Source organism: Varroa jacobsoni, unplaced genomic scaffold (assembly GCF_002532875.2).
Source record: "Varroa jacobsoni isolate VJ856 unplaced genomic scaffold, vjacob_1.0 scaffold_775, whole genome shotgun sequence".
Lineage (NCBI taxonomy): Eukaryota > Metazoa > Arthropoda > Arachnida > Mesostigmata > Varroidae > Varroa > Varroa jacobsoni.
In genome coordinates, this window is record NW_019213677.1 from 39,921 (window position 1) to 67,456 (window position 27,536).

Genomic DNA, 27,536 nt, shown 5'->3' on the forward strand with positions numbered 1-27,536 from the left:
TCTACATCGCGATGGTAGCTAGCTAATACCCAGATATCTTAAATTGCACTTTAGCTTTGGCGCTTTCGTCGCGTGAACTGATGTAGCCTAGCGGACAGACAACCAAGGAGGATTAATGAGCTACACAAGAGCCCGATTTAGAATTTCCTAGCACCCAACACACGTGGACTTGATGGGTATTTTTCGTAGAAAAAGCAGTATCTTCCCTGGGGTAACTTAATCAGAATTGCTCTACAGAGCCAAGCTAAAAGAGATGCTACAAATAGAATACATAATTGCTGTGTAAACATTTTGAAGCACGAGACAACATGCTCATTGCTTGATGTTCAGGTACTGTGTGTCTCTACAATGAACTAATAGGGAACACTATTAACCAAATAATTTAGTAGCATTTGTTATCCGTCTCATGTATTGAGGTGACGAATGTATGTTAGGTGTCAGTTGTGCCGCTGAGCTTCAATCGTACTTTCTTTTACCCATCTGAACCCACCAGCATCGACTACAGTGTGCAAATGGTATGTCATTGTGCAGTGTTCGCAAATCGCTTTTAACGACGGCCTGACAAAACGACCAGGCCAGATAAACCTCCTTGAAAAGCAAGCTCCTCTAGTCTTCCTTCGTTTCGACCCCCGATTCTTAACGGCGAGACTGACAGTGTATGTAGGATATAGGTCAAATGGCATGCATTAGCGGCTGCCTTGTCGTTCCCACTGAGAGTAAGGGTGGTCGAACTGATACAGATCAGAACGTACGCATACATGGAAAAACCTGTTTAGACATATTTGAGATACTATACGCGGGACAATTCGACCGCAAAAGAACACCACGAGCTGGTCCATTGTGGACGGCGGGTAAGAATCAACTCTCAACTCTATCAACAACGTCGATTCGATGCCTATACTATGTTACATAACAATGGACCGTATGCGCAGATTGAATTCGTGCTGACTTAAGCTCTGTAATACTGTTTGTCGATCACGATGCTTCTTCAATCATATATATATATATATATATAGATTAATGTTAGATACAAGAAAATATGGATAATTATCAAACACCGTTTTCGTTACGTGCACCTCAGGCGTAGAAGATAAACAGTCGTGGTACTACTTTTCAGTAATACAATAGACAAATTGGTTCTACCTTACATTTACATACACTATGCGTCCCTGCAAAGCAGTCCGCGCCTGTTTTGCTATTAAGTAGGCTTCATTCTACCTGTGCAGAGGTAAAAAGGCTAACTCTGTTTAGAATAAAGATAACGTCGAACAGCTATTGCCAAGTAGTAAAGCCTAGTAGCTTCTGTTACAATGTAGTTTAAACAGAGTTCATCACACTTATTCATTCGGCACAGTTTTCGCACTGATAATATATCCGATCGGACGATGCTAATGGCTGAAGGGTACGACGTTACTTTCAAACGTGAAAAATCAAATAAGTTACTGCTATTGGGTTACGATCAACCAAATTAACATGGCGTTTTGGTTAATATTTAATTAACTAGTTGTTATGCGAAGATTTTCTTAGGATGAAGCCCGATCCGACCACTTTAAGTGGCCGATTTAGGTCAGATAACCAAAGATCTAAACGCAGACTTAGCAATATATATTCACAAACATTTCGAGTGGTACCGTGAAATACCAACTACCTAAAAATCACAAATTGTCTATACGATATAATAATAATAATATAATACAATAATACGACCCACAGTATGCTGCAATTAACTGCCAACGGTCTGTGACATGGATGGACATTAATAGATGCTGACCAACGCAATAGCTCGTGAGGCATATAAAAATGCCCTGCGTGAATCTGGAGTTCAACAAGGAAATGGTAGACAGCTTTATTCGGACAATGGCTTCCGAGTCTAATGAGAAGTTTTTACGGTTAATAACTTCGCAGGAAATTGTAAAGCTAAATGAATCTCGAACTCGCGGCCGAGGTCCTCGAAACAATCAGACGATTAGGTCTTAGGAAAGGTCTTAGTAGGAAACAACAATTAGACGATTCGGTCTTAAATTGGCTTTTACGTTGGAACTAATTAGACTAAGAACGATCTTAGGAACGACAGTAACTTGTGATGTTTGAGAGGGCATAATCAGAACAGGACAGGACAAGCTTTACTCCGTTCCACGTGTACCTGCCTTTCGTTAGCAAATCAACAGATTCGTTGAGCTTTATTTACTTCTGTTTTCATTACATGTCGTAGCTTTGTTTATCTCTATATACCTGTAGCGAAACAAAGATCGTAAAAGAAGAAACAAAGTAGTCAATCAGTTTTTGTACCACAGTGGACTGATAGCTTTTTTTCTGGGTTTCGGACGCATTTTTGTTTCACTGAGTGTTATTGCTCACCATTGGCGACATGGTTGCTTGGCCATGTACAACCAATACAATCTGGTGTTGCACTTTTTCCGTACTTGGTATGTATTTCTGTCATGCCTACATAGATTCATAAGCTTCAACCTAGATTGTAAAAAACAACGAAAAGATACTCTGTTTTGACTACAATATACCATGCTGTGCACGATCGTTCAATTTTCGTTCGCTTCAGACGGGACATTCTGTCTGTGCTAAGCTTCCTTTTGCACGGGTGAGTTAGAAGGCGCCCTTTTTGAACTGTGTCCTTTGGCTATCGATATGTTACGTTTATAATGACGTAATATGTACACAGGGGCTCTGCATAGTTAGAAGGTACTCTAGAGCTTGTGAAAGAGATCATAAACAAAATGGGGAATTACGAAACCCAGAACCAAAGGCTAGTGGGCCCGCCAGTGGGTAAAATTTAAGAACTTCTTGGCTTTCCCATCGTGCTGATCACTCCTCCGCTCTTGGCCTATGGCTTTGGACAATTATCCGACAGATGCATTCAAGTCTATTTATGTGGTGAATAAGAATCTATGCACAAATTGCGTTCAACGTCAGAGCGATGCTTGTTGGAATCAAAATGAAAAAAAAATGTCACTTAAAATTATTCCCCAACTATAGCAAAAAGAACAGGAGAAATACTGGCTTCGAGACAGCCGAAGCGCTATGTATAAACATGGAACAACGATTTATTTTAGAAGATTAAACTTTTTTCGGTAGAAGAGATCTTTTTGTGCATCGTATATAGGTCGTGTATGTTCGATATCAATTTAACAGGAATCGATGATTGAAGTCTCTCTAGCTAAATCAAAGAGAAGCTCAAAATAGATGTTATTTCCAATGGGAAAAGAGGATCATTTTTCATAGGAACAATGTCCTATTTTTCTCGATAACGTGAAGCCCACAAACAGATTAGAGAAGGCTATTCTCCAGTTTGCATAAATTAAGCAACCCGTTATTGATCTAAAAGCATCAACATTGATTAGCGAATGTATTAGGCCGAATTGGCCGTTCATTACTCTAAGCAGTAAATACTGTCAAAATAAATTTCAAAGACAACGAAAACCACACAGGGAACTAATCGCGTATACCTCGCAGATGTATACACTTGCTTGTAAAACTATAGCTCGAAGGCAAGGGCCTGCAAAACGTTGAACGCCCTCAATGTTTGGAACGATCTGATATTAATATTGGTTATTTTTTTTTACCAATTATAGTCGGTGCCACTCAATGGGGAAAAGGTGCCCTATAAAGGTACTGTATCATTAGACAGTCGCTCAAATCGGTTTTCAGAATACAGCTTCGAGCACTTACCGTATGCAGTGGATCAGTCCAACCGCTAAAACTATTCCTAAACACAAATTATACCGTGTTCATAATTCGTATCTTATAGTCACGATATGAAGATATTTACTGCAAGAGAATCACGTAATTTTTTAAGATTGTACGAATAAACGCGATCCATTAAGTAACTTTATCTTGATGAACAACACTGCTGTTAACGTGACGTATTATTTGACAGTTGCCATCGTCATATCCGATCTCGGGAGTCTATCTGCCCTGGGCGTAGCAGTCTATTTATCCAAGCAATCTTCAAAATCTTTCAATTCACTCTCTGACACACTGGTTTCGTGCACAGCCTCGCATGCCAGAGAAACTATTCCGGAACTCCGAGTGTGATCGTTTCGCCATTATTTGTACGTGTGTATATATTATGATCTTGCCACGCAAACGTACATACATCAGAGTGCGAGGTACTCCTTAGCACGTGGTCCCCATTCCTCTCGCTAAGGAAGTTCTCCCCGACCCTCGCTTGTGACGTCTATCCACTTGTCTGTGTCTTTGTTGGAGCTGCGTCATCAAAGCTTCTATCCGATGACGCGCTCTCATCGAAGTCGTTCCAGCCTGACGAATTTGGTCAGTAGTGGCTACTTTGTTTCTACCGGTAGCTTCACGCCTTATTTGGGCTTGTTCTTTTCTTCAGCCGATTAGCGCCTTCGTCTTGGAACGAACCAAGTAAGCAGCGAAATGAGTGTCAAACAAACCTTATCGGGTGTCGAATAGCGACTGACGGGTCTCTGACATTTCTTTTTTGTATATGTTTCTTTTGTTCACTCGCATGTCGTCGCCGTCGTTATCATTATATCTTCGTTCATATACATTCATTCATGGCTACTCATGGCCTTACTCACAGCATTGCAGCATGTCGTTATCCCTTACTAGCGTACCCGTTCACGCGCGATCCGCTTCCAAGAAACAACCGCTACGGAGGTGTGACGCGTCAACGGACGCCAGCGGCCGGTGCCTGAAGCGCGTCAGAAGCTTGACGTTTGCTCTAACACTGTCCCAGCACTAGCGTTACATTCTGGTATTGCGACCGGCGACGGTCACCACGCCATCCAGGGTTTGTCGGTTGTGAGTCATGAATATCATTACGCGTTAAATTGTACATATATATTTATACATATACATACCGGGACGCCCCTTGAACTCCCTCCTGCCTAGTAAAATGACGTAGCGATGGCAGAAGATTTGGCGGCATCGTTCGTTGGACTTCCCTCTGTCACTAGCGGCGTTTGTCAAGAACGATTTGTCGTAACAACGAATCAAAGTCAAAAAGACTAAAAGCGATCGAATACACGAAATAGCTAAAAATATACGGCAACAGTTCTGTTATAATTAAGGTAAGGATTAACGTTGTCCCTTTTTCCTAGATTCCCCGTTTGTCTGAACAATTAATTAGTACTTTCAGTTCAGAATCAATTTTGTCTCGTTCATTGTCATTTTATCTGTATACGTTTTTTTCTGTCGCATCGAATACGCACCATGACGCGCTTGACAATATCAAGCAATATATTGATGGCCCGTTATTGAACTAGTCCTTTGTGGCGTGTTGGGCTGTCACTAATAATGCATCTGCCCCAGCTAAGAAAGGGGACGCCATTGATTACGGCTAGCGTAGATGCTTGGCTAAATAAAAACAAATAGAAAATATTCTTTTTTTTTTTGGGTGGAAAAATCTCCAGTGAAAAACAGCTGAACCTTGCGATTTCCGTGCAGCTGTGCATGTGATATGATAATTTGTTTCTACGGCAAAAGAAGCGTCGTCTGAGAATCCACACGTTTCCTACATCAGTAGACGTAATTTTTACTTCGACTCACCGTCCCATAAGCTCTTCGTTACTGTCATTCATCTCTTGCACCGACGACGAGTCTCATAAAATAAACATGTACTCAAGCACCTTTGATTCAACCGCAACCTTTCTCAATTGTGTTTCACTGTAGGTGCAACGTATTCAACGCAATTCGTATGTTTGGAATATATGGAATATCAATCCGTGTTTGAGCGTGGCGATGTTCTATCAAAGTTCGTGGTTTAACTCTGCATTACCGCAGAAAGTTAACCATAGAAACGACACTATTTTGTTTGTTGATGATGTACGACATTTCAACATAAGCGGCTTTCAAGGGTTGCTCTCGTTCTTCTATCGATTTCCGCCGGTTCCATATTCTGCCCGTTTTCTGTGATCGCAAAAACGGGGCCCGTCTATGGAAAACGAAAAATTTGAAGAAAGGAGACCTGTCTTTGATCGCACGTGGTCGTGTGGACAAGACAAGGGCAGAAGACAGGCCAAGCCAGCTATAGCGGCTCGCCAGCCAATGATTGTTCTCTAACACTCAGACAGTGCAATTCTATTAATGGCCGAAGCGAACCGGTTACCACATCATAATAACGACGTGATGGCACAACTATCGTGGTACTGGTATATCGTTGAAACTGACAACTTCAGACCTCGTAAAACCTATGGAAAAAAAGCTTCGTTGAAATCTTTACTCACGCTGTCGCTAAGCTCTGGACCCATCACATGTTCCTTCGTCATTTTTACTAACCTCGTGTGTTTGGCCTACTCTCCAGGATTGCGGTCATGTGAGCAAAAGATCATACTATTTGGTGGGTCATGCCGTTACGGCAAAAGTTTCTTTTTAGCTTGGGGAAATTCGCCTCTTGGTTTTACAGGTTTCTCACAGTTCCTATCGAAAGAACAGATGCGGTACAATTACAGCTAAGTCATATGTACAGATGAATGTACAAATACTTCCATCTTAGTATACCGGGCATATCAATGGGTGCCCCGAGTACTTTGACAGCAATGAATGTAATTCACTTTTAGGTAACAGCACCATTTTATTTACTAGTAGTACACTGGCAAAAAATGCCAACCCTCAAACGTCACCGTGCCATCAGCAAATAGGGCAATCGGAACTTTATCCCAATTCATGTCATCAGTTTTATCGAGAAGAGATAGTGATTAATATTAGTAATGATAATATTAGCATTATGAGGAAAATCATATCGATAACTATTACTTCCCTCTTTTGTGGACGACGAACGATGTTCACACGAGTATATGAAACCATATTTAGGCTACCATCTTCCCTGTGCTTCATCCGGTACGCCCTGGGTCGGCCCAGGAACTTCGATTGGTGTACATGATCACATAATCTGAACATCATTCGACTTTTATTAGATTACAACTGGTACGTATTACGGATCTTCGCTGTTGGATCTTTGGTTGGTTTCATTGGGTTGGGTCTGGTCGACTGAATAATGGCGTGCGACAAACTTACCATGGCGTCTCGCTATTACTCTGTGACAACAAAACTTTGCTGCTGACAATAACGATGGTGATAATTATTATTACAGTTGACTCTACGACAAACAAGTCGGAATCATCCCTTCACATGGGATCGGTCTGCGCTTGCTACTCACTTGCACGGCCCCTGGCATTGAATCCAGACCTTTGTCAATTGTTCCTCTAGCCGCAACACGCCGTAGACGGCTCGTTAGTACTTACCATCGCCCGCCGCCATCTCATTGGTCTTGCTAGTCCCATCGTTAGGTTTTACGTCTACTGTAGTGGGAGTGTTGCCCTTCAAGATGTTGGTCGACACCCGCAATGCCTGTTAGTTCGTCCACCAGCGTCGCTGAAACTGATGTTGATTTGATCGCTGCCGATTCTGTTCCGTTGGTGTTTACACTGTTACCGGTGCGGCAGCACTTTCCGACAGCGACAACGATGAGTTCGCAGCGTTATCGGCGACTGGCATCGTGACCCACTAACGGAAATCGGATTGCCGCCGGTCTCAGCCGCTCAGGCTGGCTATGGCGGTGGCTGGTTGGTATCTTCTTTCTAGACGCCATCTCTTCTGCCGACCCAATGGACCCACGTTTTGGGCAGCAAATATTCTTCGGCGCCGTCATGAGCGCCTTCTTTGTCATACGTCGACGTATCAAACCGGACGAGTTAGGAAAGACGCAGTGGCCGATACCACCTGATAGGTAACTGCTGGCAGCACTACTCCCAGCTAGAAGAGTGCCATTGCAAAAAAAGAAAGGGCTGATAAATGCCACAACGCCCAACGATCGTTGTTGCAGCAACAGATACAGCCATTTTGCCGGCGGTGGCAGGCATCGGTTGAAAGATATTTCGGCCTGTTCTGCTGAGGCTCACTGGCTGGCTAAAAGGCTCACTAACTGGTCTGGAAGAACAACTGGCGAGTCACGAATCGCGGATACGGGCGCGTCGAACAGGGACTGCTAAGCAAGCAGTTATGATAAGGCCAATGAAGAAATCGAATCAAGCTATATTCTTCACTGAAGACTGCTCCTGCTAACCAACAGCTGCTGGCCGCGCTGACGTGAACAGCGAACCGAAGCGGAGTTAATCGTTGAATAGTATTGCAGAGCAGAAACACGTGCGTCTGCTCGGTAGACGACGCTACCGAAGGTGAAGCAATAACAGCAACAGAGATTTACGATTTGAGCTGGCGCTTCAACCACGCGAAGCCACGCTGCGTGTTGAACTTCATTGACGCTGAGACGAACAGCGCTAGATTTAACGTTTCCAAATAAACACACAACCTAAAGGGGAGACGTGAGATAAGCAACTGATGTTTAGGAATTAACTATGTGGGCACTGCGACGGAGGGCGAGAGGGAGAGAGAGAGAGAGAGAGAGAGAGAGAGAGAACGAGCTGGGAGGTTAACGTCGAGCTTTTTTTTTAATATTATGATGGGGCAATGTCCACAGGTAAGGCTAACGCATTCCAATGCCCAAAATATAGACAAATGTGTTAATAAGTTTGTGGTGTTTTCACACTTACTGCCTGCTCAAACAAATAAGAAAAAACCTTCGACAACGTGGAAAAGCAAATATTTCAGTAAAAACCTTCACAAATTATACTAAGAGCTGAATGAACTAATTGCTCGTAGTATCCATCGGCGGATTCTAGCACATTAAGCACATGCGAAACAAGCAGGAGTTCGTGTCTCAAGCACATGTCCATCCAATTGTTGACTTTGCCTTAATATTATATTTACCTCGAAACAGACGGAAGCGTAAATTATGGCAGATTGAAGACGCTATGCCTGGAGCAATGCTTAACACACGTAGAACTCCAAACATTTAGGTTAATAATACAACGCAGAAAAAGCGACGCCGTTTCGCTTAGCGCACAGATACACATAGATGGATTAAAGGCGAATTTGTTTCCTGTTACTTTTGTCGTTATTTTTTATTATATGGTGTCAACCGGATGTTGGAATCGCAGATACGCCACCTAAATCACATGCGCTCGTTTGAAGTAAGCGGACTCAAGAATTCAAGCTATTAGGAGCGTATAGCACAGGTCTGTAGAACATCGTTGTGACGATGCAGTACTAATATGGTGGCTTGCTAAATTTCGTCTAGACTGAAGGATAGGCCATAGGCACGCGGTTCGTTCCGTGCTTTAGGAGGCCGTGTACAGTAACGCGCATAACAAAAACAACAGACCTGGGCATACAACTCGAAATAGTTACTGATTTCAGTTCCACATGCATAGTGATTGATGATCAACAATATATTGATTAGCAGATGAAAAAAAATCCCAGTAGCAGCTCATTCGCCCAGTTGGACCATGTGCTTCTTATACAGACAGCACTAATGAAGTATATTGACCCCGCGCAACCACAAAGACCCAGTTCTACAATCTACAAGAGATCTGCCGTGTTTGCATTCGTCCAACCGGCATGGGTTTAGAAAATCTATGCTATCTTCCCATTTAGTCAAAGCTGTTTCGTACAACTCAGAGTTTATGCCATACCCATATTTACGGTGCATAGGCTGTATCGATGTTGGTCGCTACTTGTCTGATCGTTCAGGCGCCTGCTAGTGCGGGTGGATCACCAAACGGCGAAGGTGAACTGGTGGCTGCTATGCTACCAGGAAGTCGTCAGCGGTTCGGAAATTCGCCGGATCCATCGTCCAAGAAGCACAAATGTGATAGCGACCACATGAGCTTCAAAGTCAGCGTTTGCCCATGGTGCAGACAACACTTTTCGGCACCTTAGTATCGGTACGAATAACGAAATCTTAGGAGCATTTTGAGCGTGGGGCATCAAACCCTACCCAAAATAAATACGCACATACAATTGTGTAGCATTAGATACCCTCATTACAGAGAACTAGATTGTCTCCGAGACAACCTGCACAACTAATTGGAACAGCTACTGATGGAGAGGTTTTTCGAGCTCAGTGTTAGTCGAAAGCAAAAATGCTGCTTCTAAGCATGGAGGCATGGAAGGTCCGCATTAGGCAGCATTGTAAATCGATAGCAAGATCATATTTTTTTGGCATGTAATCATGCTAATGGCGATGGCTTTAAAGTAAAATAGGAATTATTTTTCCGGCTTTAGCACTAATAGAAAATAGATCGCCGTTTTAGCAGGTATGGCATATATATTCAACTTTTCGAAGAAACTTTTGTTGTTTTTTTCAAGTGAACTGAACTTTCCAACTTTAAGTGACTTAGCAAACGCCCAAACGAAGCAACAACCTATAAGCAAACATTTTCGCAATACGAATTCAATTTCGTTGCCAATTGCCGAAAACCACACGCCACGCCTACGTCCTTAACTACTACAATTGTACAGAATGATGTCTGTTTGTTTTTAACAGGCGTTGCATGTTTGACGTCGTTTTTATACTCAAATTGCAGCGCTCGCTCTGTGCTGTCCCAAAAAACGATGCCCTATACCGTAGCGTCATGACATCCTGTAGTACACTATCCTGTAACAGGCAAACGTTACCTTGAAATTACCTCACGGAGAAGGTCGGGCGTTTGAATTATCAGCTCGATATATCCGGGAAAAAAATTGTTCCATGCGTCATCAAAAAAGTCTCGCACGTCACATCGGCGGTAACATTTTAACGTACAGAAATTCAGACACCAACCGGAAATATTATGCTTTACGTGTGTGAATGAAAGCATTTCTTGCATCTGTTGTACAAGAAGTAAGATGGCAGGCTTGAAGCCATAAAGCACCTGGTAGGCTCCAGTGCTAAAAGACCCGTGCGGATTGTCAATACTATTATTACTATGCAAGGACGCAAGGCAATTGGAGGATCATTTTCAAAAAGACTCATGATTCTACTTTTTTTTTACGCCAAACAACTTTGAAAGAGAGCTGCATTACTTCCTGAGATTAAGGTAATTTGTGTTCTGATTACGACGACTGAAGTTAGATCATTACAAATTGCAAAAATTATTTTATAACTTACAAGTTTCACTATGTACAGTTGGATGTCATTACAACAACGGCATGTTGCGGTCGTCCGAGCACCTGGAAACAGGTAAACAAATAAAAAGCTAGGATTAACATTTGTTCATGTACCAATTTTTTACCGCGCACAATACACAGCTTAATTTTTCGAGATGTATAAGGCCTTGATAAAACTGCAGCTTATCGGCCTATTGAAACTATTGAATACAACTAGAAAATACCTATATTCACTAATTAACTAATAAAGAATTGTAAAAATAAAAAAGCGACCGAGTTTCCCTAGTTAAAGGAATGAATAGTAAATAATTGCAAGGACGTTTGCTATTCTTTATTGTTGAGCCTTCGTGACCGATCGATGCAATCCAGTTTTCCATAGGGTACTATTATACCAGTACTAAAAGTGATGGACCTCGTCGAAGTTGTTGCGGCGGCAAATGTCATAGAGCAGGCCGTATTAGTTCAGGTCAATTGAATAGGCCGTTTGTGACACACAGCCCATAGGCCATACACAAGCAATCCAGCACGTTGCGTATCGAGTGCTGGACGGTGGACGCCCGTAAATATGAAGGGCATAAATGAACCCTTTATAGCGGGTTACTATTGCTTCACTTTATTTAAAAATCATTTACAGAATATGCAACAAGTATGCAATTAAAGATGTCTGCCCCCGAGCTTATGACCGATTATTTCGATTAACGGCCCGACGATAATCTCATTTGAACGAACGCCGACTGTTTCGTTCGCTTTTCCTTCACTATTATGTAATCCATAGAATCTATTCTCTTTCAACCGTGTTTCGGTTCGGACTCGTACTAAATACACGCCGGATCTCTACTTTCGATTTGGCTAGCTTTTGTTTTATTGGCCTTTGTGTCTTTTCTCGACCTTTTCTTTGAATTTTTATTCACGAGCTCCACCCCCACCCCCGTGATTTCATGGGTGAAACCCATTTCATGGGTGGGCAGGAAAGAACGATTTCATCAACTAAGATCACGTCAGTTGAGATTGATTGATTCGACTAAATAGCGCTGCTGCTTATTTCCATCGCTACTAGAAGCCCATAGTATATCAACGGTAGATTTCTGTTTGCATCAGATCCCGTCGACCCGTGCCCAACAGCCGTACAAAGGACAACTACCGGCTAAAACAGCGGAAAATAAAATCCGAGTTAACCGCTAAAAAGGATTACAGAGAAGAGGTTGTATGAGCGCCCATTTTCGAGCATGTGTTACTTTTAACATTGAACGATGTGTAACGACCCGAAAATTCAAAGTAATAAAAACAACTCTGTATATTCTGAACACCCAAGTTGAGTATTTGTTTTTCGGACATCCTCGTACTAGGTTTCACCCATTGACAAGATCGTAATAGTAATGAGAATATTTAAAGCAACATGCTCGTTAAATTATCACTTGGTTCATTTACCGATGCAAAAACGTGGTTGTTTCCATATCGTTCGTATACGGAATGATAATGACACGGTGTGTTTTGCGGTAAAACTAGCCATACTGCAAACGTTATCGGCGATGCATATATATATGGAGGCGCAGTCTTACTTCACGAGAAAAAACATTAGTACTTAGTAAACATATTTGTTAGCTATTTTACATACAATTATAATAACCAAAAGTTTACCGTATGCATTTAGCAATAATAATCATAAGCAACCTTACCTTCATTATAGCTACATAAAAATACTGCGAGTCACTGTTACCTCCACTTCTACCCCCCCCCCCCCCAAAAAAAAAAAGGAATCTACATGGACACATACATTAGCCTTTTTCGTTACTAATACACATGGCCATATAGAAATGACTACGCAGAACAGGAGGAAAACTTCTGAATGAAAATTTCTATACGCCAATCGATAATTCGAACTTAGTCCATTTAAGTATATTGCATGTAACTTTTGTTATATGATTACGATTCGTTCATATGAGAAGTTCAGCGACGTTGCCCGATCGTACTTTAACCCCACCTTTTCAGTTTTCTTGACACGCCTTTTTTGTATGCTGGCCCAATACTATTCATGAGCACGATGCTACTGCAAGCCCAACACAACAAGTTTGCATGCAGCGTAGTAGTGCCCAGTGGATTCTTCGCAGGCTTTATTCTGTGGCGGACTTTTTTAAACCGGAAAAACCCCCAGGAGAGACTGGACTAACCAGAAACATCAAATTACTACGTCAGCACTGACAGAAATCTGCGTCATGTTTTCGCCGCTAGAAGCTAGCCAACAGCAGTATGCACGTCAGACCATGACGGCACACACACACGCGTTCGGTTGAGTTCATCGCGTCCAGAATTTCCGCTGGAGGGGATGTTTTGTACGAGGGGACTTTTTTGATCTTAGACATGTAGATGGTTCAAAGATAACGTGTTAACTAACTTTTGACATTGGCATGGTGTCTCCACAACAACAAATGTTTAACATGCTCATAATACGGGAGTAAACAAAGAACTAATCGTTATACATTTCAAGTGTCTGGCTTATTAACGAGCACCTAATTATCATACTTCTAGACGACGGCGGTTGAAGGCGGACGCTCTTCTTATTGGACTTGTAGAGGTAACTGTTGTTGAAGACGAGCACGAATTACTCCGCACGACACGCTTACTTGAGATTTCGTTTCGTCACCGTGCATAGGTAAAAAAGAACGACTTCATGCTCAAATTTGCGTACGTCCATTCGTACACAAAGTACCACGGAGACATCACTCAGCTGAGTTCGGCTGAAGATATTCATTGCCAGTATTTATATGCACCGAATGCTCGACTTTGAACAGGAAGTCCGACATCTCTTCGCTTGATCATGGGATACGATTATTAGCGATGTTCAACCGACAGCTTTCGAAACGAAAACATTAATACGACAGCCGCAATCCAAGCAGATGTTATTTCACCACCTGTCGAGAGGGTACCATCTATGATAACAACGTTTTCTTACATTAGTCTCGTCGTCACTGATCGATAAGATCGGCACCTAACGAAGTTAGCGGCTAGAAGCTTTAATCGGCTCTATTCTATCCGGTTTTTCAATTCAATGGTAGCAGAAAATTAAATAAAGCCAACACTATGACATTAGATGTCATTGTACTGGTACAGTCTGCTCTATTTCTATCCCGTGCCGTTAGTACAACGAAGAACAACTCCCAAGGTCAGAAACGCTTCTAGCGGTCAGCGGCAGTTTTTGATCGGTCGGTCCGTTCTACGAAGCAGGGCCATTGGGCTGCTGCTGCTGCTGCGTGTGCTAACCCGCCACAGCGGAAATCAGAACTCGCTCTGGTTAATTGGCCGGCAGATTCACTTGAATTCGTCTCATAAATAGAAAGTTGCTTGATACACAGAGGAGAAACAGCTGTCACTGTTTTTTATCAATTCGCCATTGCATACGTCCGTACTACGCGCTTCACAGTAAATTTCACAAGCGAAAACCACTGTATGGGACTCTGGTTTTAAGATTCGAATTTGCTAACCACTCATTTGCACGCTGTCCTACTTCGTGCCCTCTCTGGTCATCGAGGTCAATGGACAATCAGACAGGGCGTCTGATCAAACCGAGATGGGATGTAGACAAAAATGACTGGTACAGCCGAGGTCACACTTTCGCCATGTAAACCTACTTAGCCTTCGTGCCAACGATCACATGATCTTCAATTAAACATGCAATTGTGTTTTTTTGCGTTTATCCAAGTCGAATATAGTAATAAGATATGTTGGAGCCGCAATTAACAGGGTGCCTCAGTTCTCAATCCATACGTTCAGGTCGCCTAACAGGCTGTCAAATACGAACCCGAATCTCCGACCTAAGTCGAAACGCATAATTGACTTCAGTCGCTAACGGTACGACCTCACACGAGCTTCTATGTACGGTATGGAGCAACAACAAGAACTATAATATCCTTGTCGAACGAACTAAATGTTATATAAATATTATGCAGGTCGTCAGCAGGGCAACATTGACGAAGAGATAGGGCAGGATATAGTTAGCAGGTCGATACAAGTAAATCCTTTTAGCATTGTGGCACTCACTAATACCTAAAGAGTATATTGACTTTTATACTACCGATCCAACAAGAATCAATAAATGCGCAGCATCATAGGAGCGCGATAGGATCGGGCTCACGCCCTATTATAGCGAAGGCGCACGTCAAGGACAGCTACTCTACAGGTTCAATTCTCATCCATCGCGGATTATCTAACACAAGCGTTTACACGCTTCCCTCAGTAACCTTCATTAAATTACACGAAGAACAAATCACCATCGAGACCACACCGCATCGTTAGAATACTCGTAAATACTAGTTGACTTAGATTAAAATCTTGAAATCCTCGGAAAAAGAGGAACGTAATTCCGCCCGTCCGTCCAAAATCCACTCGGGTCAATGCAACTTACCACCACTTGGACTTATACACTTTTGTAACGTCGTATCACCCTGTAGCGTGTAGTCAACGATTAAACAGAAAACCTATTGCATTAGCATCCATTGTGATAAACTCTGTTCATGCGATATTCGTCCGTTACCGATCACCGTCAAGCACCAAACGCCTGCAGCCGTATTGTTATTATGATGTTTTATTATGGTGTTTTATTATGGTGCTAGCTATGTGAGGCAGCAGCTCTCGAAACATTCGCCACCGCAATCATGGCGGAACTATAACTTCACCTACATATACGTACGCCTCTGACGTCGTTTTCCAATGTTCCGGGATACTAAACGTACGTATTGAAATTAAGAACTGTCCTTCGAATTCGATCAGGCGGCTTTAACTAAGTTTATGCAGTAAGTAATATCACCCGATATCCGTTGCTTAACGACAAAGCAACTTTAAAGCGATGCGCAATAGTTTTCTGTTCCCAGATGTACGACTAGAATAGAACATCGTATTACTTCAGTTAACATAACATAGTATACTGAGAACGAATGGCTGCTGAGCTGGACTTCGTGGTACACTGGCGCTTGACAGTCAGACACCCAAAGACTTTTCACTAATTGTAGCGTTTCAAGGCAGACAGTTACTACGGCCGGTAACTCTACTCAGGAATAGCTAACATGGTCCAGCTGGAACAACGTACGCTTACGTGCAGACGTAGTGCGAAATTCGCTTATTCGGCCGTCATTAAGACAGCTTAAGTAGTTACCCTATAATAACATCGCATCAATATTAAAATCCAATACGAGATAGCAGGCAAACAGACTTTGTATTGTAGATGTACCTCGAGAAAAAAACGTCCCTGCGTCAACTGACTCTGTGCTAACGACCATTACCGGACAAACATTGACGTATACGTATTGTCCTAATTCCTTGCTACCTATCTATTTGCTATATTTGATAGACAAAAGGAACACGTAGAAAGGACGTTTTTAGAACAAATTGGTCGTTTCACAAAAAGAAAAACAGTTGATGGGTGTAATCCAGAAACGCTGTCCCAGATTACCCATACATATATACACAATTTATTGTTATTGGAACAAACAAAAGCGTTCACTTTTCTGATATATCCGCTTCGAGAGCTCATAGTTCGGGTGGAACCCGTCTGGCCCGATTTATACTTAATGTTTCAGAGAGTTCCTTTATCCATTGATAATAATGGAACGATGAAGACTTCGCGATCATTTTAACCTTATGTTGTTTTATCAAGCAGCTGCGAAGCGATATTTGCCCGCCGTTAAATCCTCCGGTTTGCTGCACTGTTCTAACAAATCGTCCTGCAATGAATGCACGTAAACATGTATATCGAAGCCTAAGTGCAGCTGCCTCGTCACCCTGATTCTGCATTCAAGTATCTTCAAGTAAAGTTCGTTGTCCACTTAATTTTCCTTTGCGCTGCAAAACATGTAGCACCATGTTTATAATTCATTCTGTTCGTCCTCAAAGCCGGGGGCAACAGTGGCTCTATGTGAGACAGAGTTACCCGACTGATGTAGCAGGGAATAATCATTAGTGTGATACGCCAGTATTGATATTGCTAGTAACGAGCCGAACCCAGGCACGGGTCACGAATAGGACAATGTGGCTAAATGAACGTATGCTAAATTTGAGGCAGATGTATGAACACACGATATAAGGACTACGTTGGTAGTTGTGTTGCTGGCAGGCTATAGGATATTTTGGATTACGTGATGAGCTTTGTTACACTTCTAATCAAAGGAAACATGCCAGTGGCTCATCAATGTCGTCTGTTAAGGATCCTTTTATTTCCAACTAGGCCACGAGTAGTCTGACGGCTGTCTTGCCGTTTCGGCAGAGGGTAAGGGTTTGGTCGAACTCGAGCGCTGGCCTACACGGAAGTGCAAATCTCCTGCAGTAAACTGACTAAATGAAACTGCGGTGCTGGACAGTTTTCACTGGAGTTTTTGCCGTACACGGCACGGAATTTAATCTCTATAAATATAGGTGTTGAGAATGCACTCTTTGTCATACTGATAGAAAAGACTTTTGAATGCATTGCGTCGAACGCACACGAAGATATTAAACAAATGTAGAAACATTCAAAAAAGCGCGCCAACACTTACCGTTCAACCCTGTAAAATATTCAGCGTCAATATTGGTAGCTATAAGCCTTAAAAGTTATTATAAACCGTTAAAAATTTCGGTTAATTAATAATGCCTAACTATATTACTCCGTGATGAGAATAATTATGACTATTTTACTTATTTGGCAATTATTATTCCATTATTACTACAGTGTATACATTCGCTTTGTCCTGCTATCTTAGACTCCAGGGCAACCGTCATAATATTAGGTGTTTCGTCTTTTTCCAACAATCTACAAACCCACATTTTTGCGCTTCGAGACCACATATTTATTTTGAGCATCACAGCCGACAGAACCCGAATATATGCAATATCTCATGAAAACAAAGCATTTATTGGCGCACAGCTCTTCCTTCTTTCGCTATTTTTAGGCGGCATACTATAAGAAAGCATTAGATGCTTCCGAAGCTTTTACAGCGTCGAAGATCATCAGATGGCATGCCTATTCTCGATCATTGCTTTACCAGTTACTACTATGGTCGCGTATGGGAAAGCGAGATGTTCTCAAAGGCAACAGCGTTTTGGGTACCCCCAAAAGAGGCCTGTCTGCCTGCCTGCTGAGCCAGATTCAGCTGCCTTTGCCGCAATTAGTTGGTAGGGATCGTGCGAACGATCATTTTTGCTGCCTTTTTTTTGAGCGACCACCGAAAAGACGATGAGAAGGAATGGCAGAAAACGTGGTAACCAACACGTCTCGCACCACGCGCTCTTCACGTCTTTCACTCTATACCAACTAAAACAGAGGCGGCAAGTGAAGCCGATGGAAATAGTTAAGAAAGAGAACTTTTTAATGTTTATCGGCGGAGCCCCTCACCCAAATGGTCCCTCGTCGACCAATTCTAAGGAAAATTTGCTTTGCTGAAAACGCTCTACAGATGTACAATACAATGTGCATGCGCTAGGTTTTAGCAGGCACAAATATTGATAGCAATGATAACTCGTTTCAACAGCGTACGCTATTTACTCACCGAGAGGAAAGAAACCACTGTTAGAAAAAAACATCTCAAGAACGGAGAATAAAAAAAAACAGCAACCCTTAATACTGTGTTCGTGAAGGATGGATGTGTCGGCGTCTATCAACATATTAGACTCTCAGGAACGATACGGTATCATCCTAACCATTCATGTGAGCTAGCGATTTAGGCTCTTGATATATATATATGAAGTCTCGGCATAAGTGCAACGTGCGGTATATCAATAGACAACGTTACGGATCATGGAGCGTGCCGATTTTTTTTTACCTATCTGACATGCTAATGGGAATCTTTCAGTGTATTTTGACGCGAAAATGTTACTTTGCATTGCTACTTATGACATCATGTTGCTTGCTCCTGCCGTCAAAAGCGTGAGCGCGGTCCCGCTTATGATAAAATGTTGACGAACCTGAAACAAGAAAATTCTAACGTTTGGGTGCTCCGGCAGCTCGTTCAGATCCCCTGACTTACCCGCAGCTATATCGCTGATTTCCGTTCAATTTTCTATTCTCGAAGCAGATATTTAGCCTTAATATTTCGATGGCATCACCAATGCCACTGAAACAACAACCGTACCAGGGGCAATTCGAGGATTACATTTTTGAACTCAGCATTCGCCAACAAAGTGGAACGCAGAGCTAGACTTGTATTTGAACTTCCTCTAAACGTCATCCTGCACTTAACGTAAGCCTCCTGACTTAAGCTACTATTATTCGATAGATCTCGTTAAGGCACCGACAGATGACGTAGGGCCTCCCCACGTCGTGTCTAATGAAACAGTCGACGAAAACACTGACTGTTGATTTTCCATCTAGTCTTCACCGACGCATACATTACGTCTTTATGTTGATGTGGGCTTGCGTTCTACCCAAGTGGAACGCACGCTATTTGTAACTGTAGCACATAGACCACTCCTTTAGTCTATTGATAATATCGTCGCGACTAGATTTACCGGGGGGTCGAATGTCATTGGTAGTTGTAACTACGGTAGCAGATCACAATCTCTTCGAAACGGACGTTCTGCAATGGCAAGAGATAGTCCATAGGTTAGCACAAGAGTCATTTTGAATACTCCGTTAGTGCACGAAGAGGAAGAAAAAGGAAGATACTCGATGATGCTTCAAGCGAATTATCGACCCCACTCGTCAACGTAGAGCTGATTATAGCTGATTTGCCCCTTACAGAAGCTCCAATAGGGACCTCCTATTATACCTATAATGAAATAACTGGCTAGACGTTCATCGCAAGCCGAAAGAATACTGAGCGTTTGTCAAATATTCTCGAGGATCACGAAAACTTAACAATATTCGACACGGCTTGATCAGGCTAAACGCATTAAGAAAATAGTTTTTCTCATAATTCCTAAGTCTTCGGTATGCAGCACTGTGCTCAATAGTATACTGACCCCCAATTCAAAATAAACTTCCAACGAATAAAAATATTAGGAGCACGCTACTACAAAAACAAAAGACTAACTCGAACGACGTGGTTTTCGTAATATACAGTTTTCGTCCACCCGTCAGTATATCGGTGGGAGTTTATCAATCAACGAAACGGTATCGCGTCGTACATCGGCTCATCATATTTGCCTTATCGAAAACGATGATGAATGTATAGGAAGCACGTGTCTCTGACTAATCAGTTTTTCAATAAACACCCTATTCTACACACAGCCATCGACAATAGCCTACGGTATTTCGCGTTTCCCTCGATACCTGTCCGGCATATAGCTAGAAAAATGTCGTCAAAGCTGTCATAAGCTTCCTGCGAACATCCGTCGTCACGGTTCGAAATCACCTGCTGGCATCTCATTCATGTTCAAAGATTCCTTTGAAAAGGCTGTTCTTTCGTCCGACGCCAGTCCCGTGCAGACACGTCCAACAGCCTCTACCAAAACGGTCCTTTAGCGTAGTACTACAATAAACCAGTATGACCGTTTATCATACACTCGTTACGGGCAAATACCTACTACACAGGCAATTGCCTTTTATGCACAGCTACAGAACTCGCAATCGAGATAGACTATCATAAATAGAACGACGTTCGACTTTCAAGCTCAAACCAGTCTGCCGCTAAAACTGTCCAACAGAAAATATCAGTGGGGGTTAACCCAGCACCATTGGTCTACAGGCGTCACCTCGATCCGGGGAGAGGAACAGTTGCGCTGTGTATCTATCTGCTAAACCGAAAGGAAATCGGCGACAGCAGATTAAAAAAAAAAGCTAAAAATAGAAAAACAGTGGATCTGGCTAACTGCTGGCCAAGAAATTTCTGTACACAAATGCTGCGCGAAGACGTGGCGTTATCGTGTAAGCGAGTACTGTTTCTCTAGCGGTAGAGTGACGGCTGCGGCAGGGCCTAAAAACTAAGCACACAGAAACGGGCCGAAATCGGGAACAATTGTAGATTAGGCAAGCATCCTTATATTGCCTAGAACTGGTAGGCACTACAATAGCACAAGCCCAACACGAAAACGTTTTTACGATCAGGCAAGATGACATCAACAACAATGACGATAACAACAACTTCGAAGGAGAAGAAGAAGAAGAAGCAAAAAGAAATCAAGGATGAGGTAGTCTGTCGAGAGAAAAGCACATGACCCGGCGATCGACCCCCGACTAGTGCCATAATTGGATTGTAAATGAATGAGCTGAATCCTGGCTAATAAGAGAATATTATGGAAAGTACAAATGATATAAACGAAGTGACAGGTGTGGAAAAGTAAGGAAAAATTATGTTTGAGATAGCGCTAGTTACTAAAAAGAAAAGTTTCGTGTTATGTTTATCCGTGAAGCGTGCATTCAAAATGACCGCCATTTATAACCCCCAACATTTATGTAACGTGTTCCAATAAAGAAGCACGATGTATTGCTTTCTTTATTAAGGTTATTGTGCGCCGTGTCTTTACAGTTCGGATCGTCATTCGCCAAGTCACTAACTGAATTTGTAGCGACATGGCTTCGTACTCCGCTTTTTTAGTAATGATTTTTATTTTTTTTTTTAAATTCTTACGAATTTGTTTTACACCGCCCGTCCCCTCATGTCGTTTATGATTAAGCCGTTGTGCTAACACGGGTCCAGTCATAGGGTATTAAGTGTGTAGCGATGGCTTTGATAGCAACTTTTTTCGATGGTAAGGCAGCCTTCGCCGAAAGGAATACTTTGTTCTACCCTGTATTCTCTCCTTTTCGCAGGCCTTTCTGGGGTGGGTGAACACCCATTCTTGACATTGCACTGTGCTAGAACCATCAAGAATGAGATTACAGTATGGCGATGAGCTTCTCAGAAGCGATCTCACTTGCAACATATAAACGCAAAACCTACCAAACCTAAACAATGGTCTGGTCATTTTCATCGATCGCCTTCGGAACTCCTTGCAATACCTTAAACGTAGCTCTCTCAAATGCATACCTCGTTAGTCAGCCCAGGCACGATTCACTAGAGGTTGAACGCCTATATATATATATATATATATATATATAAACTGAGCGACGAGTTATTTAAAGTTAAGTCCTTATCGATATCGCTATTATTGCTTCCTAAAGTTGTTCTCCCGAAGGTGTCATCATAAACAGAAGCTCGAAGTGTCAAATCTTTTTCGATAGTTGCATAGAAGTCCTCGAATTGGCCCCACACATTGTAGGCCGCTTCTGCTTCCACACACGAGTAAGCATGGACGAAAGAGAACGCTTCGTAGTTGACGGTAACATCCAAATTTCTTGTATTATATTTCGGCCGACTCATTTAACTGTACTTGTACCAAGCCCAACCATCACCGTTGAATTTTGTCTTTTTCTTCTGGCGTCGTCACGTTTTTGCCAAATGGTCTCTGCATATCAGGCTTTAACGGTCCTAATGGTCGATCCTTCACTATGGTTATAGGGGTGCCGGTGACTAGAGTTCGTTTGCTCTATTGCTATAGGGTTAACTAACTCTAGTGCAAAAGTCGACGAAATTTGTCTAAAGAATCACTTCGTCCACTGTGCAACCTCCGCACACCAAATGCAGCTAGAACCCGGCAATCCGCCGCGAACAATGGCAAAAAGACAAAACGCAAAAGAATTGAACCCCCTTTCGCCCCTTTTATGTTTCCTGCATCCGTTCGAAACAAAGCCCGCATTCAGCGTTGCTACCTCTGATCATGCTGTCTTCGATCTGGTTGAACTGCTACAACAGTAACAGTATTAAGATCATAGAGACAACAGCCACAAAGACATAAGCGTCCAAACGACCAACCAATGTCCAACAACGTTATTGCTTTACCAACAAAGAATAAAACAAACGCACGTGATCCAAACAACAACCAGCTATGAAAGCAAAGTTGATTCCCACAACGACTAGGACCGCACAGCAGCGTACCACACTCATGTTGGCAACAACAACGCGATCAGGTCACTGCTGATCGTTTTTACTGCGGAAGTACAACAGGAACAGCAACAAACGACCGCACAAACTCAGGCGCATTTAGCGAGGTACAGACGAAATTCTTCGCCAGTTACTAATAGCTAACACCAGGATCGTCTCGGCCCTCGATCACTGAAGGGCGAGGAAGAGAGGGGGGGGGGGAGAGAATAGGCAACCTACCTCGCAAAGGCGACATCTTCCGTCTTCTTCTGTAGTACTTCAGTGCCTAGCTTTGCTTATTGTTGGTGTGCCGGCGTTTTGCACCCAATTCAAAGTTACGTTTTTCCATAGTCATATTTGCCGCTTGTTTATAGCTTCGGCAGTTTCTATTATTATTATTATTCAGCCTTTGGCAACATCGAATGGCAACGTCAAAAAGGTCGGCTGTTGTACACGCCCGCAGTGGACGGATTTACCGCTTAGCGTCGATCTGCTGTAGAAACCCATCCGTTGGCTATCATAAGGTGTGCGTACACACATGTTTATGGCTGTGTGTATGTGTGCGTGTGTGTTTATTGACAGCGAGCCAGAAGCCATCACCAGCTTTAACGTGCATTGCCACCCTGACAGAACGCGTAAGCCCCGTTAACGCCGAAGTCAATGACCTTATCCCGTTAAAAACTTCCTTTCCCGCCAGTAGCCGCAGCAATAGCAGCTGCACCGTAAACAAGAGTCGACACAACGGTAGCAAGAAGCACAAAAAATCTCGTTGCTTACCGCATCGCCGTATATCCGCTCCAACATTGACGATGCCGCTACTGCTTGCCCATGGTCTCTTCCAAACATGACGCTTGCGCGTGCATTTGATAAAATTCAGCTTCAATCTTCAGCGTCTTCTAGATACTCCTCTTCACGGCGACTTGGCAACAAATACGACACAATCCACTAACCCGTTTCGTAGTACCACTTATCCATAGAAGTTCGAAGGGCGATGAAAGCTGGCGAAAACGCCAACTATTGCTTCGATGCTTCCAGCATATATTTGCTACCAACTGGGTGACCCGATGCACCCGTTAGTTCGACTTAGAGCTTAAACCAGGCTAAGGGACAAATTATCATTAATTATGTGACTAAAGCAAATATTAAACACGGGTAAATTAGATGCAGATTCCATTAAAGCTATTAATCAGGCAAACAACAGATGCGTAGCGAGTCCTTTAAAAAAAAAACGCTAGATTTGCTTATACACGGTCAGTTTGAGTTATTACAGCCGCTTCTGGACATCGGACAGGACGCATAGTCCATCATAGGACGTTCTCGTAGGATAGAAGGAAGAAAGTATTTGCTGTAATAACGCCATGATATATTACTGCTATTTATTTCAACGATCAGACTCAAATTATAAAAGCATATCTTCTTTAGTCTCTTTTTGTTAACGGGCTGCTACCAGCTTTTATCTTCTTTGACAAATATGATACTTTGTAACTTTCTGAGCGTTATCTTCTTTCCAGTTATTCGACATATGCAACAAACACACCTTGACGACGAACAGCGCAACGCCCGTTACAACGCTGTCCTATAGCGACACTCACGATAACGGCACCAACAAAAGCGCCATCAATGCGAATCTAAGAGGGCCAAGCTACCATAAATTGATCTTTTCGACCTAACCGCGGTTGAAGACATCACCTTTTCTCCCAAGGCCGTTCGCCAGTAACATAGTGACAACTGCAAAGTGGGAAGTATGTATTGCATTAATGATGGACCTGTTTAGCACTGCAGATGTTCAGAATCATTTCAACGAGCGATCGCACGGCGCCACTTAGGAATTATATGGCTCCTATTCGACCCAATAACGTAAATAGTTGAGTTCGCCATGAATAGGCTCCATAAATATCGGTACGGCCTAGGGCTCCGTGATGAATTTCTTCGTCCCGTTTACCCCGATTGTGATAAACGCTACGACGTTTCTTGAACTTTGGCAAAGAAGTAGAACCAATTCACGAGAACGACAGATAGCCCAAAGATCCGCATCCATTTTGAATAACGCTTTCATTCTTATCGACGCAAGCCCAGTATTACATTTTTTTTTTTTTTATAAATATATATATGAGATTCTACTGCTTGGTATTTCGGCGACTGCCTTTGCATGGGTCGTATATATGCTAAGAAAATTATTGAAAAAACAGCCGTAGACTAACGTGCTTGTAATTTATTTAACTGTTCACGACCATTAAACGAGTAGCGTGGAAAGTTTATAATGATCTGTGGATACATAAGAAGCCATCATTAGTATCAGGGTTAATCTTGAAACGTATGTCGACGCAATGACAGCAACAATGTTGAGAAATATCAGCATTTAAATGCTGATATTCAAGCTAAAATTTTCAACCATGGCCGTGTGAAGTTTAGTTATTGTTCTCGATGAAGGAGCAACGGCAGACGATGCAAAGATAACAGTTAGGTCGCGTTGATTCAAGTACTTCCGCACACAGGCTGTACGCAAACAAAAAAAATATTGAAAAAATGTAAATTATCAAAAAGTACATTCAGGCAGGTACACACCAAAGAAAAAAACTGACCACTTTTAATAATCACGCATGGCCTAATTAAATCCCCAACGCTTTAAGGGCAGGGCGCATTAAATTTACGTACCTGCCACCTTAGTTCGACCCAGGTCGTCCGTACTCATTGAATCTAGGTTTAAAAAGTTTCGTGTACGGTTATGAAGTAGGCGCTGCTTGCTAGTGATAGGTCGTAGTTCATTCTATTAAAATTAAAACGAACTACGGTTTGTTTGACACTAGAAAAACGCCTAAGACACTAGGAATCGGCGCATGGCAGAATGCAGATGTTACATGATGGGTTACAAACTTGTCTCCATTCTACCAGATCGGTCGAAAAGTCGAAAAAAACCTCACTACTGAATCTTTGCTAGGACAGGTTGGAGATGGTGCGTTCCCCGACAACTGCAAAACACTGATTCTGGATACGTCATTGCCGATCATTTGAATTATTTTCCTCTGTTTTAGGTATACCCGTTCATTAGTTAACGTTTAACAGGGCCCTGTATAAATAGAAGCTCCTTTAAAGTTTCGTTTGTCCTTGGTCGTCCAAAGTTGAAGTTAGGAGCGTTCTACTGTCAGATAACGTTTCGATCCCGTTGCTTTTAAAGTTTAGATAACTGCATAAAGTTACTTACTGCGCTAAATATAATAAATAATACAAAATTCAATACAGTGTTACGGATAGATTTGATACGTTATATTTGAATGTATTGTACCTATATAAACGCAGATTTTTTTAATGGTCCCCGGAAAGCATAAACGCGAGGGTATTTTGAGAAATAAGTTACTTGTAGGTTGCGGTATGCGAAGTTAACCCAATAAAATTCACTGGGCGTTCCGTTCCGACCAGGACAAATTTTACTCGAAGCAAACGTAAATAGTAAATAACTTACCACTAATACTTAGGTCATATTTATGAACGCGCATACACATACGCAAGGACTAATTGAAAAACAATGCCGAACCTTCTCCGATTATATTAAAAAGTAACTAGGTAATCCATATAATCCAAGCATAGCGAAATAAAGCTTACACTTGTTTTGAAGTTCTAACAAATCAATATTTCCAATCTGCTATCACTAACTGTTCTCTGCCAGAACACTGCACGAGTTGAGACGGCACCGCTTTGCTCAAAAATCAGCCATAATCTATCCTCCTTGAATCCAACAAACGCATAGCTCTCGGAAACTCACAAATTATAATACACAAAATTATAGCACGATGCCTCCCCTCCCGATTCGCAAGTTCACACAAGCGCTTACTTCGTTCACCTTTTTTCGTTTGTACTATTTCGTCTTCATTCTTTCCACTTCGTCCATTAGTCGTTTATTTATTGTTAGCTGTTATTTCCGCGTTCGTTGTATCCCGTTGGTCCCATCAGTATAGATCTCTTCCCACAATTAACTATTTTCAATTCCATTCGGTGTATCTTACCCTTGCTGTTTTTGCGGCATAGTGAGTTCCCACCATTTTTTTTTTCACATTAATAAAACATCTAAATCTCTGTTTTCCGATGCCGAACGTTAGGCCTTCAGGCACTTCAGGGCTTTGGAGAAGTCGTTCAGTATGAGACGGCCTACAGACTCCAATTGAACCTATCCTCCTCCCACGATCAGCAGCAAGACGAAGATACAAAAACAAAAGAGGATCCGATAGCAAGCTAGATTACTTTCTTTAGTGATAACTCTGTCCGCCAACATTGTCTGCCAGAGGAAAAAAACTGTTCTGTTAGAGCGGACCGTCTGTCGGGGCAATCGTGGCGACAATGCGCGGAAAGATCGCAGAAGACAACACTCCTGAGCAGAAAATTCTAGTCGGAAATAAATCGGTGACGTTTTTCTGCTTTGACGACCGAAGGTACTGACGCTGTGCATAAGCGTTAGGATCATTTGCGGATCCTGTCAAGGCTCGAAAAACGGTAAAGCACTACGGTAGAAATTTGTTCATCCACGAACAAAAGTGGTCATTTCTATCCTCATTACTCTCAAAAAGAGACTTAGTCCACACTTTGAAGAATTCTATTAAAATTTGCGCTATCCTGTAATGGAGTGCTGATAATAACCATGTTTACTCAATGGAGAGGCATCTGAGCTATGCAAAATTCATATCACCTGCTATACACAAATGTAAGTCGCTA

At 42.3% G+C, this 27,536-nt stretch overlaps 1 protein-coding gene across 5 annotated transcripts in view; it reads right to left on the bottom strand.

Annotated features, from left to right (window-relative positions):
* LOC111263597 (histone demethylase UTY) overlaps positions 1 to 27,536 on the bottom strand; it is a 75,228-nt gene that overhangs the window by 8,418 nt on the left and 39,274 nt on the right. For all 5 annotated transcript variants that reach the window (XM_022838805.1, XM_022838804.1, XM_022838806.1 and 2 more), the window contains one exon: positions 10,973 to 11,034. The gene's annotated coding sequence lies outside the window, so the exon portion shown is untranslated. The remainder of the gene's footprint in view (positions 1 to 10,972; positions 11,035 to 27,536) is intronic.